The 15,725-nt window shown below is 42.3% G+C and overlaps 1 protein-coding gene across 2 annotated transcripts in view; it reads left to right on the forward strand.

Annotated features, from left to right (window-relative positions):
- Nucleotides 1-15,725, forward strand: part of CUX2 (cut like homeobox 2) — an 864,175-nt gene that overhangs the window by 572,045 nt on the left and 276,405 nt on the right. The window lies entirely within an intron of this gene.

Genomic DNA, 15,725 nt, shown 5'->3' on the forward strand with positions numbered 1-15,725 from the left:
AGAGCACAGCGCCACCCTTTTATCCATTCCCCGATCTTGTTTATTTTGTCGCATGAAACTTGGACTCACAATGAGAGACATTGTGAGGGAGAAAGTAAGGAGAGATGACATTAAAATAGGTTTCTCTCATTCTGCACCCCTACTCGAGCTCAGCCTACATGACTTACACACACCTTTTAAAGGACAGGCCTCATCAAAAGTTTCTTTTAGTAGGCATTTGAGGACACTTCTGTGCCGGCACAAAGCCTAGAAGATTTCAATATTCTTAATGGCGCATCAAGTTCTGTTCTCTGCTGAAGCATTTCATCCAGTTCCTGCCCTGTCGCCATTTTGTGGCTCTGCACCCAAGCCCCTTTTCCTCTGCTGCTTGAATCCTCTTTCATGCAGATTGTTAACCAGCTCCTACCTGATGATTGTAATGATGTAATGTATACTATGATGTAATAGGATCAACTAGAAAGGCAACGTAGCACACCACCATAGTCTAATGATACCCTAAATTGACCATTTCTGCTTGAATTTTTACTGTTTGTTGGTATTACTTATGTACACAAAATGATGTGCAGATCTTTTCAGCAAATCCACGAAGTTTTTCTGTATGCATGATGTAATAGAATGTATGGAGTGAAAGGTGGAGGAGAAATGAAATATGCACAAGGTGGTTGTGTGAGTCAGTGACGAAGTAGGAGCACTCAATCCTGGTCTCCTGACTAAATATATGAAGCGGTTATGCTGACTACGATTCTTTAATTGAAACTGATTGAAGTTACCAAAATGGCGACAAGTGGAAACATCCATGCAGCATAATTTTACATGAATCCTGAATGTTGCGGCATGTAATTAAAACAATCCATGTGGCTGCACTCACCGGTAGAGCATGAGGTGGACAAAGACTAAAGCTGGCAAGCGGTGGTCTTGCAGTGAGTACTTATGATAAAAAGCATTGTGAGCTCTTGAGATAGTGCAGGAGAAAATTAAAGTTTACAGCTGGGCACTGATTAAGGTGCGTGCATCTGTCAGATTCAGTTTATAGACGCTATTCATCAGGCATGCGCGATGTATCAAAAGGGCATTTGACGTACGCGGTGTGTAGTTACACACGTACGTCATCAATCAAGTAGCAGCAAGCAAAATAGAAGCAAGAATCAGGTTTTAGGCAAATCAAGCACGCATGTACAATCATAAAACGTGAATTGGCTTCTGTATTGGTTGAAATAGACTACAACGGCCATCTTAAAGTTAGCCAAATTTTGGCTTGGGACTGAATAAAGTTACAAAACTCCATTTTGAAGTAATTCACGTCAAATTCAGCCTAAGTCACATGGTGAAACTTAATTTTAAAGTCAGCCACTCCCGCATCAATATAGGTTCATTGTAAAGTCAATCTTCATACTTTAAAGGGCCCATTTATTTGTTTACCCTTTACCTTCTTTTTTTCCTCAAATAAAATGTCAAGTGAAGGAACAAGTGGTGAGGCAACAATAAATACAGATACAGAGACATATAATGATGAAGAAAATGTAAAAAATGTCTGAAGCATCATTTTCAGAAGACCTTTACCATTTGACATATCTGATCAACAAAGTATATCACAAAGATGGGAAAAATGAAGAAAAGTTAAGCATTTTTTAAAGATTATGCAGAAAGCAAAAGATCTATTGCTCAACCTTGTAGGTGATGATCTGGAAGATTTGATAAAGACTTTCAGTGAGCAACAAAAGTCTACATATAGAGGACTCATTACATGTCTGAATGACAGGTTTGATCTGCAAAGGAATTTGTATTTTGAAAGGTATAATTTTAGCGTAGCTTTTCAGAAAGAAGACAAATCCATGAATGAATATGTAACAAGATTAAGGAAGCTGGTCACTTTTTGTGAATTTGAGAAGATTAACAATGAGGAAGTGATAAGATTAAGGATAATTCAAGGATGCTGTTCTGTAAAATTCAGAAAATAATTTATTAGAGAAAACATATGACTTATCGACAATTTTACGCATGGCTAGGACAGAGACACAAGCACAAAAACATGTTACCAATATGGAGCAAAGCAGATCTGTAGAGCAAGTGTCAAAAAAAGAATACTAGTACAGAGAAAGCTGATGAGCAAAATAGAGAAAAGAAGTCATGTTGTAGATGTGAATTTGAGAGATTGCACATGATGTCTGAAGAAAGCAAATTTAAACAAATAAACATGATCAGAAGAGAAGATATAAAGAATACAACATCTCTGGCTATCATGGTTGTCTCTCAAAAAGTTCCTTTTGTGCTAGATAATGGAGCAAGGTGCAACTTCATGTGTGTTATCGATTATCAAAAAATGGAAAAACGGCTGTCTCTAAGCCCATCACATATCAGTGTTTTCCAGTGGGGAGCAAAACCTTCAGTTTTATGTTTACGAACGTTTGAGGAAATTTTGCACTGGGGGGAGACGTATAGTAAAGAGGAGATACATGTTTTGGCAGGTAAGGTTCCTGGCACCAGCTTGTTTAGCAGTGTCACAGCTCAGATTATGAGTCTACTAGCAGTGACTTGTAATGTCACAGCAGATCATCCTGTGTTTAAGCTGTATCCAGAATTGTTCACAGAACTAGGAAAATTGAAAGATAAGACACTTACTTTGCATATTAATGAAGCTGTGAAACCTGTGCCACAAGTTCACCAAAGAGTTCCAATACATTTACAAACAAAAGTAGAAAAGGAGATAAATCCTCTTCTTCCACCAAGAATTACTGAACTAGTTTCGGATCCCACACCATGGATAGCTCCGATTGTATTAGTACTGAAAAAAGATACAGAGGATATCATACTTTTTCTAGCTATGCAAGTACTCAATATAAAGACTGAAAGAGAAAGGCATCCAGGACCGTATTTGAATGACATGATTAGTAGTATCTGTGATGTGACTATTTTTTCAAAACTGGATTTATATAAGGGGTATCCTCAATTGAAAATTGATTATCAACCTCGATATATAACAACATTTTCCACGCACTTATGGTTATTTAGGTACAAGAGGTTACATTTTGGCATTTGTTCAGCTGCTGAAATTCTTCAAGAAACTATAAAGAATATAAAAAGGCCAGGCAGATATGCTATGAACTGCAGTGATCATATCTTGCTATTTGGAAACACTCAGGAAGAGCATGACTGTGAAATAAAGAATTTTGAATTAGCATTCTATGGCATATATTTTCAAGAAAAGGAATGAGACCTGACCCAGAAAAAGTGTCATCTTTAAATTCAATAGATACCCCCAAGGATGTGTCTGAGCTGCGTTCATTCTTGGGAATGGCCAGCTACTCTTCGCGGTACATAAAAAAATATACCACAACGAGTGCACCTCTTAACATAGGAAGGCCGAAAGTTAATTTTGTATATGGACTGTAAGCATGCTTTTAAGCACATATAAGATGCTATATCATCTGCAGCTAATTTAAAATATTTTGATCCACAATTGTGTACTGAAGTAGTCATGGGTGCTGGTCCTGTGGCACTTGGTGCAATGTTAGTGCCACATAAACCTGGCAGAGAAACCCCTCAGTATGTGATTTCACATGCCAGTAAAAGCTTGTCGGATATTGAATGAAGATACTCACAGCCAGAAAAAGAAAGTCTTGCTGTATTCTGGGCTTATGAGCATTATCATGATTTTATAGATGGGAAGCCATTTGTTATAATAACAGACATTCTAGCACTAGTTGCAATTTTGGGAAATCCAAAAATAAAAATGACACCACGCATTGAATGCGACTAATGGACTATGATTTTTAAGATCATTCACAAGCTCGGAAAAGTGTATAATACAGCAGATTACATGTCAAGACACCCAAATAAAGACAACATTCGGAAGCAGAAGAATACGTATGTTTCATCATCAGGTCTACAATGCCAGAATTCTATCTGATAAAGAACTGGTTGAAATGACTGAAAATGATGAAACAATCAAAGAAGTAAAAACAATTATACTTGAAAGCAAATGGAGGTTGATAATTGGTGCTACGCAATTTCAAGCAAATAAAAAAAAGGCTGACCTCTTGGCATTTCTAAATATACACTCAAAATGATCATTAGCAGCCTCCGAAGTGTTTCTAAGAGGCAATAGAATAATTATTCCTACAAGTTTACAAAGACGTGTGATTGATCTCGCACATCAAAGCCATAGAGGTGTATCAGCGACAAAGAACATATTGAGAGAGAAAATGTGGTTTCCAAGACTGGATAGTCAAGTAGAGGAATTTGCACAAACATGTCATTTATGTCAATGCACTGCAAAAGAAAGAGTAATAGAAAAACCTCATATGCCTAGGTTACCTGATTCTGTATGGTCCAGTGTGTCAGCAGATTGTTATGGATCACTAGATTCTGGACATTATTTGCTAGCATTAATTGATAAATACTCTTGGTTTCCGATTGTAAAATGAGAATCGTCAATGTCAGCTGTGTTGCCCAGTGTGATGACATTTCCTCTACCTAGGGAATACCAGATGTGTTGGAAACAGATAATGGGCCACATTCCAGTGCAAATGATTTTCAAAACTTCATGAATTCCTTAGGAATAACTCATTGAAGGATTACGCCAATGTGGCCGCAAGTTAATGGAATGATGGAAGGGTTAATGTCTACCATTAAACAAGCATTGGCAAAGCCAATAGGTCTCACCTTTGGGACATTATAAGTGTTTAGCCATGCAACAGTTGAAGTTGCGCCAAGGATATTGTGCTGCATAATTAAATACTTATAAGGTCCCAAAGGCGAGACCTCTTGGCTATGCCAATGCTTGTTGTTAGGATGCGCTTGTAATTTTTAGATGATTGAGATTTTTTTAATATATCTTTATTCTTTATACCTTCAATCATTTAATTTATGTAACACATTATTCTTGCAACCAAAAAACTGGACGTTTGCCATACCCACTGACTACGTGAATTCTTGTTAGTTTAGCAGGAGCATCTCGGACATGTGGCTTTCCACAAAGACGTTACTGTGATTGGAACCTGGTTGGGACTAGGAACCACGAAGTGGTGAGGACGGGGTTTATTTATATATAATTGAGGCAGTACAAAATGCACCTCTTATTTTTATATTTATGTTATTGTTTTGCACTTCTTTAGAATAAAGAAAGATGAACTGAACTGCCCAGAATTGAACTGTTTACTGGTCAAACAATGAATTCGGGATTAGAATCCAGTTCTTCGGATTCCAAGAGCAGGAATTTTGTCAGAGTGAAGATAAATCCACTGTGGCTCAGCTCCGTCTTTCATTTTGAAGATGCGCCCATGTTAAAACATGATTTCCGTTTCTGAGGATCCTGTGGTGTGAGTTAGTCCCTGATGTATTAGGCAGTCTGTTGTCATTTCGTATTTAATAATCCGGGTGCTCTTTGATAGCACGTAGTACCATCAACAAAGCTATTCACCCCATTTCCGAAAATTAATGGGTTTCCCGACTTGGATCTGTTTGCCCTTGAACGTAGAGTACTGTGTGTCTTTTACAAACGTTTATTAACCTGTCTTTAAAGGCAGACATGTTGTTGCTAGTTCGTTCAATTGTGCCGGTACCCCTGAAGACCGCCCACTGCAGCAGGCTCAGCTGGTATCAGCTGTACACACACAGAACCGAACCACCTTCGACCGGGCCCAGAGCACTGCAATCCTGTGTGTACTGGCGCCAGTGCAATTCATGCACAGGTCTGCTAAGAGAGGCGGCTGCTTGTGTATAGCTCTGAGCGTACAAGGAAGGTGACAACGTGTGCGCCTGGACGCGGTCCTCCACTTACTTTGAGGATCTGGTAGGTGATCTTTCTTAGGGGGTCTAGTGCGCAAGACAATGCCAGTTGCAAGTGGTGGTGGGTGGGGGGGAGAGGGTTGGGGCCGGGGGAAGGGCTGTGCAACATGACCCTGGGCTTAAAGCGGCGGCTCCGAGTCACGGACAGACAGGAAGATGTGCTTATTCAAGCCAAGTCACAGGAAGTTGCTCGCGAACTACAAGATGGAGTCAAAGAATTCTAGATGGGACTCGAATATGCAGATATCTTCAAATGGATGGCATTGTACTGTGAGAAATTCAATTGTGCCATCACAACATTCTGCATGGGGTTTAATAACAACAGGAGCGACGGATTTCAGTAGGCAACGTTCAAATGTGTTTAATCTACACGAAGATGTGGAGGGCCCGATAAACAAGTAACCTGAGACGAGAATGCAGCCTGCCCTCGCTGCTGCTGCGCGCTCAATTTATTTGTTAAAAACAAGCCGGTAATGTTTGTTTAAACAAGACGTGCGGCCGCGAACGGTAGTTGTGTGCGCGCGCACGAAAGTGGAAAGTGAAACTGATCGCGGTCCAGATGGCGCCTCGGACGGTAAAAGCTGGCGGGTGTGCGCGTGCAAGCGCGCGTGAACGCAAGCTTTAGGCCACCAAAAGCCTGTGGTAGCACTTTGAAAACCCCGCTTACTAAATGTCTCGCAGAGCAGCGCATGCGCTGGCTTAGGCGAGACCTAAAAAGCAGTACAAAGGGTAAAGCTATCTCAGATTTCAATAAATCAGGCATAATGTCAATTGTTGCAAGATTATAGAAATACTCCCCATGGTTCCACAGGAAAATGTTTTTCTTAACTGATGTTTGGTTAGTCAAGGCAAACACGTTTGCCACATCTTCCATCTGTCCCACTAAAAGATCACATAGGGATAAAGAAAAGAGATAGGAAAGCAATAGAAAAAAGGAAACATTATGCTGATAGAAAGAAGAGCTTCCTAGATCAAGATTACAATCTAGAAGATTAAGTGTTAGTAAAACAGCAACAAGTAAGAAAGTCACAAAGTAGATTTCATCCAGCTCCTTTGGAAGTGACATGCGTTTGTGGAACTGCAGTTACTGAAAAAGGGTATAGTAGGATAATAACAACAAAAAAGACATTTTTCAAGAAATTTATTCCAAGGGTTAATGAACAAGGAAATGTTCAGGTGGATGATCAACGCATGGAACGAGTATCTACAAGATCTGAGAGGGTTTCATGGAAACCAGATCGCCTAATAGAACATTGTTGAGCTTTAATATATGATATACGAGTAATGTTCCATGTCCTTTTTTTTTTCTTTTTACTAGGGGAGAAATGTAATGATGTAATGTATACTAGGATATAATGGAATGTTGGGAATGTTGGGAATGGAAGGTGGAGGAGAAATGGAATATACACAAAGCAGTTGGTGAGAGTGTGAGGAGGAAGGAGCACTCGATCCTGGCCTCCTGAATAAAAAATGAAGCAGTTATGCTGACTACGAATCCTTAATTGAAGCTGATTGAAGTTACCACAATGATGTCAGTAGAGCACGTCCTCCCAGTAATTATTGCCTCTGCAGCCTGATGATGTCATCAAATGAGGACATTTGAAAACACTGAAAGCAACGGTATTCAAACTGTAAAAGGAATGAGCCAGCAGTGTAGACAGACAAAATGGTACCCATGCTGGACAGTTAAATTCTCAAGAAGAAAGTGGGTGAAGTGTCATTGGTATGTTGGAAATCTACAAAGTTGACTGAGGTTACGCTGTTGTTTAGGAATGCACGTACTAAAACCAGTCGTTAGGTTTAGGTATATTTCTTCCCCCAAGAAAGAACCATTACTTACAGCGATTGCCGTATTCGGTGATTATCCCAAATTCTAGCATGGATCTGGAATTCCTGTACCTAGGTTGTTATGCACACGATACTAAGTCTTTTCCATTTCTAGGTCACAAATTGAAATCTAGAACTGGTCAGTGGAGATTAGAGTTAATTATTATCTGGTAATTTGCCTTTTCATTCACACAAAATGAGTCATACGTCTCACACCAGCTCCCAAGTGGCAGGTGCCCACTTCACACAAAAGCAACGATTGCAGTTGGCACAGACTGGCTGTTATTGACATTCATAGCAGAGAGGTCAGTGAATAAAGGAGCACGATTTGAGGATTACTGGTGTCAAGTGTTAGGAAGTGGGCTTTGTTGTAGAAAATGTTGTACATGTTTTGTACTTATAATGCATGCTTTAGCCCTACTTCAGTTTCCTCTGTTCTTCTGCCCTTACGCGTTCTGTAGTAAGATTCTAATATTGTTTATTGGTGAACGTTTTGATCTTGTCAGTTGGGTCCCTGGTCAGCTGAGAGGTGTCCGTTATGTTGCTGGCTCTAATAAAAGTCAGTACTACGCACTTACCCCAAGTCCACTGAGTCGTTTCTTCACAACAGTTTTTGGGGACGATTTTTGGCACGTTCTGTGTATTTTATTTTTCCGTGGCACTTTTAGCATCTGCACGAGTCGCAACGGCGACACGCTCACCTCATATACTTTAAAATCCTTTGTTCATTAGCACAGTGTTCATTATCTACAGCATCAGCGCGTGTTGCATCGCAACTGTGACACGCACACCTGTTTTGAAGTGTATTATTTATTGGCACAGTGTTCTTTATTTACGTGCCCTACAATCTTACTTTTATAGCGTGTCTTCTCAAATTGCACATTATTTACGGTGATATGCACACCTCTCTCCACCATTAATTCTCAGTACTAAATGTATATTTACTGCTCATATTCCAGTATGTCTATTCCCCATATTTGTGTTATACCCCCTCCTCATTTTTTGCAGCAACCTGGTCCCCCTTCTATACCTTGGAAGGACTGGATCGTCATTTTTGAAAATTATTTAGATGCTTTAGACAGGCAGGAATTTTGTGAAAAAAGGAAAAAGGCACTTCTACTCAGTACTTTAGGTAAGGAGGGGCAACGTATTTTTAGATATCTTCCACAAGCTGTACAAGCCAATGGTCAACTGTACCTTACGAATACACGGAGGCAGTGTGTAGACTCGAAGCCAGATATGCTAAAGAAGAAAATGTAGTGTTAAATCGTTACAAATTTTACACTCACCATCAAAAGAGTGATGAAATGATAGACGAGTTTGTTGCCAGATTAAGAGAATTTTCCATTAAGTGTAATTTCGGTGCCATGGCTGACGAACTAATAAGAGACCAACTGATTGTTCAGTGCAACAACGGGAAAAGGCATGAAAGACTGGGCAGCCAAAAGCCCTATGTTAAAAATAGCCTTTGACTTAGCAAATGTCATAGAACAATCTGAAAGTTGTATGAAGGAACTTCAGAAACACAATACCAGCCATGACGTTGCAGAAATGTCTGATAACTGTGTTGGTGAAGGGAGCGATCAAGGAGATGACGATCCTAACAATGTAGCATTACTCAAAAACAGAAACAAATTTACTAGTAAGAAAAGCACTTTCAGCAAACCATCTGCTAAATTTTGCTCTTGGTGTGGTAGTTCTGGTCATGCAGCCGACTCAAAATTCTGTTTTGCTACAAACAAAGAATGTCTTAAGTGTGGTCGGTTTGGCCATTTCGCAGGGATGTGCTAATCCAGATCATGCCCTAGAGTTGCTTCTTTTCAAGATAGTGGAGTTTGGAAAAGAGATCTTGATGACAAAATTATTAGCGTTGATGATGATGGTGATTTTATTGACAGTGATAAAAGAAGAAATAGACCCAAGGCTCTCTTCTTGGTTGACGGCCAACACGTTTTTCTTAATGGTAGACACTGGGTCTAGGTACACTATTATTCTGAAGAGGATGTTTGAGCATGAGTGAGGTGGGAGATCATTACTGCCCAAAGATATTTCACCTGCTGGTTATCAGGGGGAGTCCATAAGTTTATTAGGGTTTTTCGAGCCTTGGATCACATTTTTCAGTAGACCCACAATGGGTTGGATTCACCAATATGATCTTCACATTATAGTGAATCCCAGGGCGCCCTCTCAAGTCATGGTGGTGGAAGAGAAAAGTTATGGTTACTCAAAGCACATGTCCATCTAATAGTGTTAAGAAGGGACGCCTTACCGGTCCAACACAAATTGAGGAGAGTACCCTTAGTGGTCAGAGATGAGGTGAGGTCTCTCATAAAGGAGCTGTTGGATGGTGGAGTGATCGAGCCTGTAGAAGCCTCCAGCTGGGTTTCTCCAGTCGTTCTCCACCAAGAAGGCCGACAGTAAGCTCAGGTTCTGTGTAGACTTGAGGTCCTTGAACAATTGCATAGTTGCAGGCAATTTTCTGTTGCCCAATATAGACAAGTTAGTCTCCACCTTGAAAGATGCCAAGTACTTTTCCATGCTTAATCTTTAGAGTGCGTACCATCAAATTAAGTTACATGAAAGTTCCAAACATCTTACAGCATTTATCACCACAGAAGGTACTTTTTAGTTCACAGGTTCACAGCTGCTAGTGTCTTTCAGCGGATAGTTACAGTGATTTTCAAAGGCATTGATAAGGCCGTTTTCTTTCAGGATGATATCCTCGTGTTTGGAAACTCCGTAACTGAGCACAACCAAGTTTCTAAATCAGTATTACACAGGATTGCTGACGTTGAACTCACTTTACGTAAGGAGAAATGCTCTTTCTTGGTGGAACGCATTGAGTATTTGGGCTATGAAATTTCAGCCCTAGGGATAAAGCCCAAGAAAAACCTATTTAATGCTATTGAGCTGGCTCCTGCACGCATGGATAAAGATCAGTTGAGTTCCTTTATGGGCCTCATAGAGTATTATACAAAATTTGTACAATGTTTTTCTGACAAAACCCTTTGTCGAAGGCAATTGTTAAAAAAAAGTACAAAATTTGAGTGGGGTGAGCAACAAGCTATCTGTTTTGACAACATAAAGAATGAGATATGCAAAGCTAATGTTCTAGCACCTTTTGATATAAAGCTCAAGTCTATAGTGATGGTTGATGCCAGTGCCACCGGTCTGGGGGTAGTGCTCTCACAAATACATTCTGGGGTAGAAAGAACAGTCGCTTCTGCTTCAAGGACACTCACGACCTCTGATAAAAATTACTCCATAATAGAGAAGGAGGCATTGGCAGCAGCCTGGGGTGTTGAATATTTTCGCACCTATCTCTGGGGTACAAGGTTTTTACTTAAAACTGATCATAAACCTTTGGTTAGAATTTTATGTCCCAGTAGTGCAGGTCTGCGAGGTTAGCTAGACTTGAAGCAAGGCTACAAGAGTACCAGTATGATATTACACATATTCAGGTGTGGAAGAACCTTCAGGCAGATTGTCTTTCTAGTATGTCTCTCAAGTGGGAAACTGTTGACGGTCCACCTGTTACTTCTGCTGGTGAAGAAGGTGCTGTAGCTTCTGTTCAAGATGTGGTTATTGTTGGTGAGGGAACCTTTGCTTGTGAGGATCGGAGCACAGAGATGGACGCAGACTGTTCTTAAGGTCATCATAGACCTTGTCAGGTTGGGTGCCAGGCGTGAAGGTTTTGTACTTGTGTCTGTACGTCCCTTTGTCAAAATTTTGGAGGAGTTGTCCATTTGTACTTCTAATGTCCTTATGAGGGGGGGGGGGGTAGATTTGTTCCACCTGTTGGCCTAAGGTCTAAACTTTTAGCTCTTGCTCATGAATGGCATTTGGGGCAGACCTTAACCCAGCGTCACCTCAAAGCCAGCTTTAGGTGACCAGGGATTGATGAACAAGTGTCTTCCTGGGTGGAAAAATGCTCTGTGTGTAAGGAAGGGGAGAAAAGACTCAAAGTAGGGCCTAGGGCCGAAATGGGTCATATCAGGGACCCAGGCAAAGCGTGGCATAGTATTTGTTTGGATTTCAGTGGACCGATGGATGAACTTCCTTCTCATGATAGGTTTGCCATTGTGGTTATTTCTTTTTTTTAACACTTTTTATTGAAAATTGTCATGTTAAACAGTAAAGACACAGTATTTCACATGCAGTTAATTGCCCACGGTGCGATAAAGCATCAACGATCCCTCCACCACATTGCAACATGAATGTATTCGGGAACGTCACATCATCCAATATCGTTGATCCCATCTCCCCCACCCCCCTGCGGCTCACATATCTCCCCCCGGAAAGTATTTCAAGGCCAACAAATCTGAGACCACTTCTTCGGGCATCCCCTGGAGACATAGGTATCTCAGTCACCATACACCAATCCATGTCTCTAGCCCAGTCAGCAATGCTTGGTGATGTCGGCGCCCTCCATAATCGTGCAATATTTCGCTTGGCCACCATGAAGCCCAACGTGACCCATATCCTCTCTTTGGCTGTAAGATCAGTGGGGTCCCATATGTTTAACCGAATCAATTTGATGTTGCATTGTAACTGTTGCCCCAGTACTTCTCCCATCATTAAAACCACCCCCTCCCAAAATTTCTGAATCATTTCACATTCCCAAAGTGTATGGATGAAAGTGCTCTCTTGCCCGCAAAGCTGTGTACAGCCACTATCCTGGGCTTATCCCATGTGGACCAGCGAGGGGCCAGACAGGTACGTCCTGTGGAGGAGTTTTAAGTAACCAGTCGGAGTCTGGAGGAGATTGTGGGGAGCAGCCACTGCGGCTCGCCATTCCTTGTCGTCCAGGCCTGCCACATCATGGTCCCATTTATCCCTTAGCCGTGTCAGGGGATCGGCCATATTGTTGATAAGTTTCTTGTATATGAGGAATATGGCCCTTTCTGGCAGATCGCCATCTAGAATCCTGTCCTCTAAGGGGGAGGAGGCTGGGAGGCCCGCACCTTTATGGAGAGCCGAGAGTAGTGTGTGTCTAATTTGGAGATACCGGAACTGTTCAGAGCCAGCCATTTCAAATTCCTGACATAGTTGGAGAATGATATGACAGTCCCGGATTTCCAAAGGTCTCAGATTTTAGAAATACCAATGGTATCCCATTTGTCGAACCCCAAGGAACGCGACAATCGACCCAGCTGGTCTGAGTTTGCCCTGCCACCCCAGACTTTTAGTAGCGTCTTTCCATATTTGCACGGCATGCTTAGTTTGACCGGACAAGACATTTTTCTGAGACTTTGTGTATAGTGCGCCCTCAATCCCGTCCCCGGGGAGGAGCCATCGATCGATCCGAAAGGCCGGGTCATCGTGCCGCCTATAGGTGCACTGATTAATGGCAGCGAGCTGCGAGGCCCTGTAGTATCTCTTCATGTCGGGGAGTCCAATGCCCCCGTCGAACCATCCCAGTGTGAGCTTATGTGTGGCGATGCGAGGTGGTTTACCCTCCCATAGCAAGACTCGTACAGTGCCCTCCAGTTCTTTAAAATACGACGCCGCAACTGAAAGAGGAGTGTTCTGCAACACGTACAAAAGACGGGGGAGGGACATCATTTTGAATAGGGCAGCACGCCCCAGGAGGGTCAAGGGGAGTGATTTCCTGTGCTGGACATCAGATTTAAGGAGCGTCAGTGGTGGCCGGAAGGTTGGTGTCATAAAACCGCGTCAGGTCCTTAGATACCCAGATTCCCAAATATCTGAAACCTTCAGCGGCTTCCGTCAATTGACAGTCCCAGGGAAGTCGAGGTCGTTGCCCGCTGAGAACGTACTTTACCGATTTGGACCAATTGATCCGGTAGCCAGCGAATCTACCAAAAATGTGGAAAATGTCCATACCCACATTAAGAGACTTCGCCGGGGAGGCGAGATAAAGCAAAATATCATCTGCATACAGTGATATGCAATCCTCCCATCCATAAGTCCATTTAAGGCCCCGAATTGTGGGGTCTTGCCGGATCCATGCTGCGAGAGGTTCCAGGACCAAAGCAAAGAGGAGCGGTGACAAGGGGCAGCCTTGCCTGGTGCCCCTTCCCAGTGAGAAGACAGGAGACTTCCGAAGCATTTGTAACAGACGAGTGGCAAGAACTTTTGCCAGGATCTTGGCCTCACATTTAAGGAGCGAGATGGGCCTGTATGAGGAACACAGGTCCTCCGGTTTACCCGCTTTATGGATTACAATGATGTTGGCCAGTCTGTGATCCTCTGGAAGAATCCCTACCTCTTTACTTTCTCTATACATGGCAGTGAGAAAAGGGGCAGTCATGCTTGCCGTCAACTTAAATAATTCTATAGGGATCCCGTTTGGCCCCGACGCTTTCCCCCCTCGCAGATCATGAACGGCCTTCTCCACCTCAGTTACTGTAATCTCACGGTCTAGATCGAGACATTCCTCCTTTGTAACAACTGGCATCTGTATATCGCGTATGAGGGAAAAACCCTCCTCCTCTGAATAGGTCGTGCCGGAAGAGTACAGGGAGTGGTAGTAACTACCAAATGCGTTTGCTATGTCTTGCGGAGCCGGGAGCCAGGAGTGAGAGTTGGTGATAATTTCAACCACAATGCGCCGTGCCACATCTCTGCGATCCAGCCAGGCCAACAATTTGCCTGCCTTATCGCCTACATCGTAGATCCTACAAAGGGTAGTCCGATATTGCGCTCTAGCCGCGTCCGTGGCCAGGTCTAGGAGTTCCTTGGTTTTTACGCGGAGCCGTTGGCGCATTTCTTCCGAATCCTGCGACCTAACTGCCCGTTCCAGTTCAAGGATCTCATCCTCTATGCGCACCACGGCCGCAGCCTTCTCTTTCCGCTGCCCCGCGATTTGTCCCAGGACCACCCCTCAAATGACAGTCTTGTAGGCCTCCCAGAGTGAGATAGCAGAGCTGACTGACCCCTGATTTTCTTGGAAGTACAAGTCAGTTTCAGACCGAACCTTGTCCCTAATGGGGGGGTTGTGAGATACCACGGATTGATCGGCGCCACCCGGCTGATGTCTGTCTCATTTCCCTGCTTCCTATTCAGTGTCTCCCCTTGCCCTATTCTTTGCTTGCGCCCCATTCTTTACCATGTTTTGATGGAATGACTTTTGTCCTTCCCCTGCTTACATTCAGGTAACTTTATTATTTTCTTTTTAGTACTTCATGGAAGTGCATGTGTTTTCTTGCTGTCTTCCCTCTGTGATGCTTCCCTTTCTGCACACTCACCCTCACTCCTCTCATTGTGATGCTCTCCCACCCCTTACACAACCCTAGTTACTTTTCCACACGTCCGTTTTTTCTAATTTAGGTTTTTTAACTGGGAGTCCTGGCAGATGCAACTTGCTGCTGAACTGCTCCTTAGTAAAAACGCACTTCCACGCACCTTTTAATTTTTTCAAATGTATTACTCCAATGGTATGTGCCATCTTGGAACAGTAAATAAAAAAAAAACACAACGGCTGCTGCGCCCTGATGTACCGGTGTGTATGCGTGATGATGCACATGTGCATATACGTCATGCAGTGGCCACCATAGCATCATGACTGACACATATGTGTGAATATGTGCGCATATATGTTGACAACTGCACACGTAGACATTGCTCTTTTTTTGGCCTATGCTGTTCAACAGTGGCAATAACCATTTTTACCTTTTTTTGTTTACACAATGCTGTTTCCATCGGCACAGCCAATATTACTGCATTGACAAATACAAAAGGCACGGCCAATTCGCTTTGAAAATGCTTGTTGCTACTTAGGTCGCCCCTCCCCTCCCCCAGACCCCTTTACTGAATTGTTTTCAGTACCTGAAATTGGACTCTCCTTCAGAGGAGGACGGAAATAAAGCACATACATCCATTACAGTGGCAGAGTGAAATTTAATAAAAAAATGTTGTTTAATGGCAATACATTACAGTACAAAACATCACACATTTGCTGTTGTAACAGATGTAAATATAGCACTTGGTATCTTCGCTAGCAATTATTTCCTGTTAATAGCTGAGGCTATTATTATCATAGGCTATTTCACAAGATTGTGAACAAAGTAATCATGTAAAATGTATGCAAACGTGTTAAAATAAAAAGGTATTTGAGTAGGAAATCTGGCAGATTTTAAAACATTAAT

Source organism: Triturus cristatus, chromosome 11, assembly GCF_964204655.1.
Source record: "Triturus cristatus chromosome 11, aTriCri1.1, whole genome shotgun sequence".
NCBI lineage: Eukaryota > Metazoa > Chordata > Amphibia > Caudata > Salamandridae > Triturus > Triturus cristatus.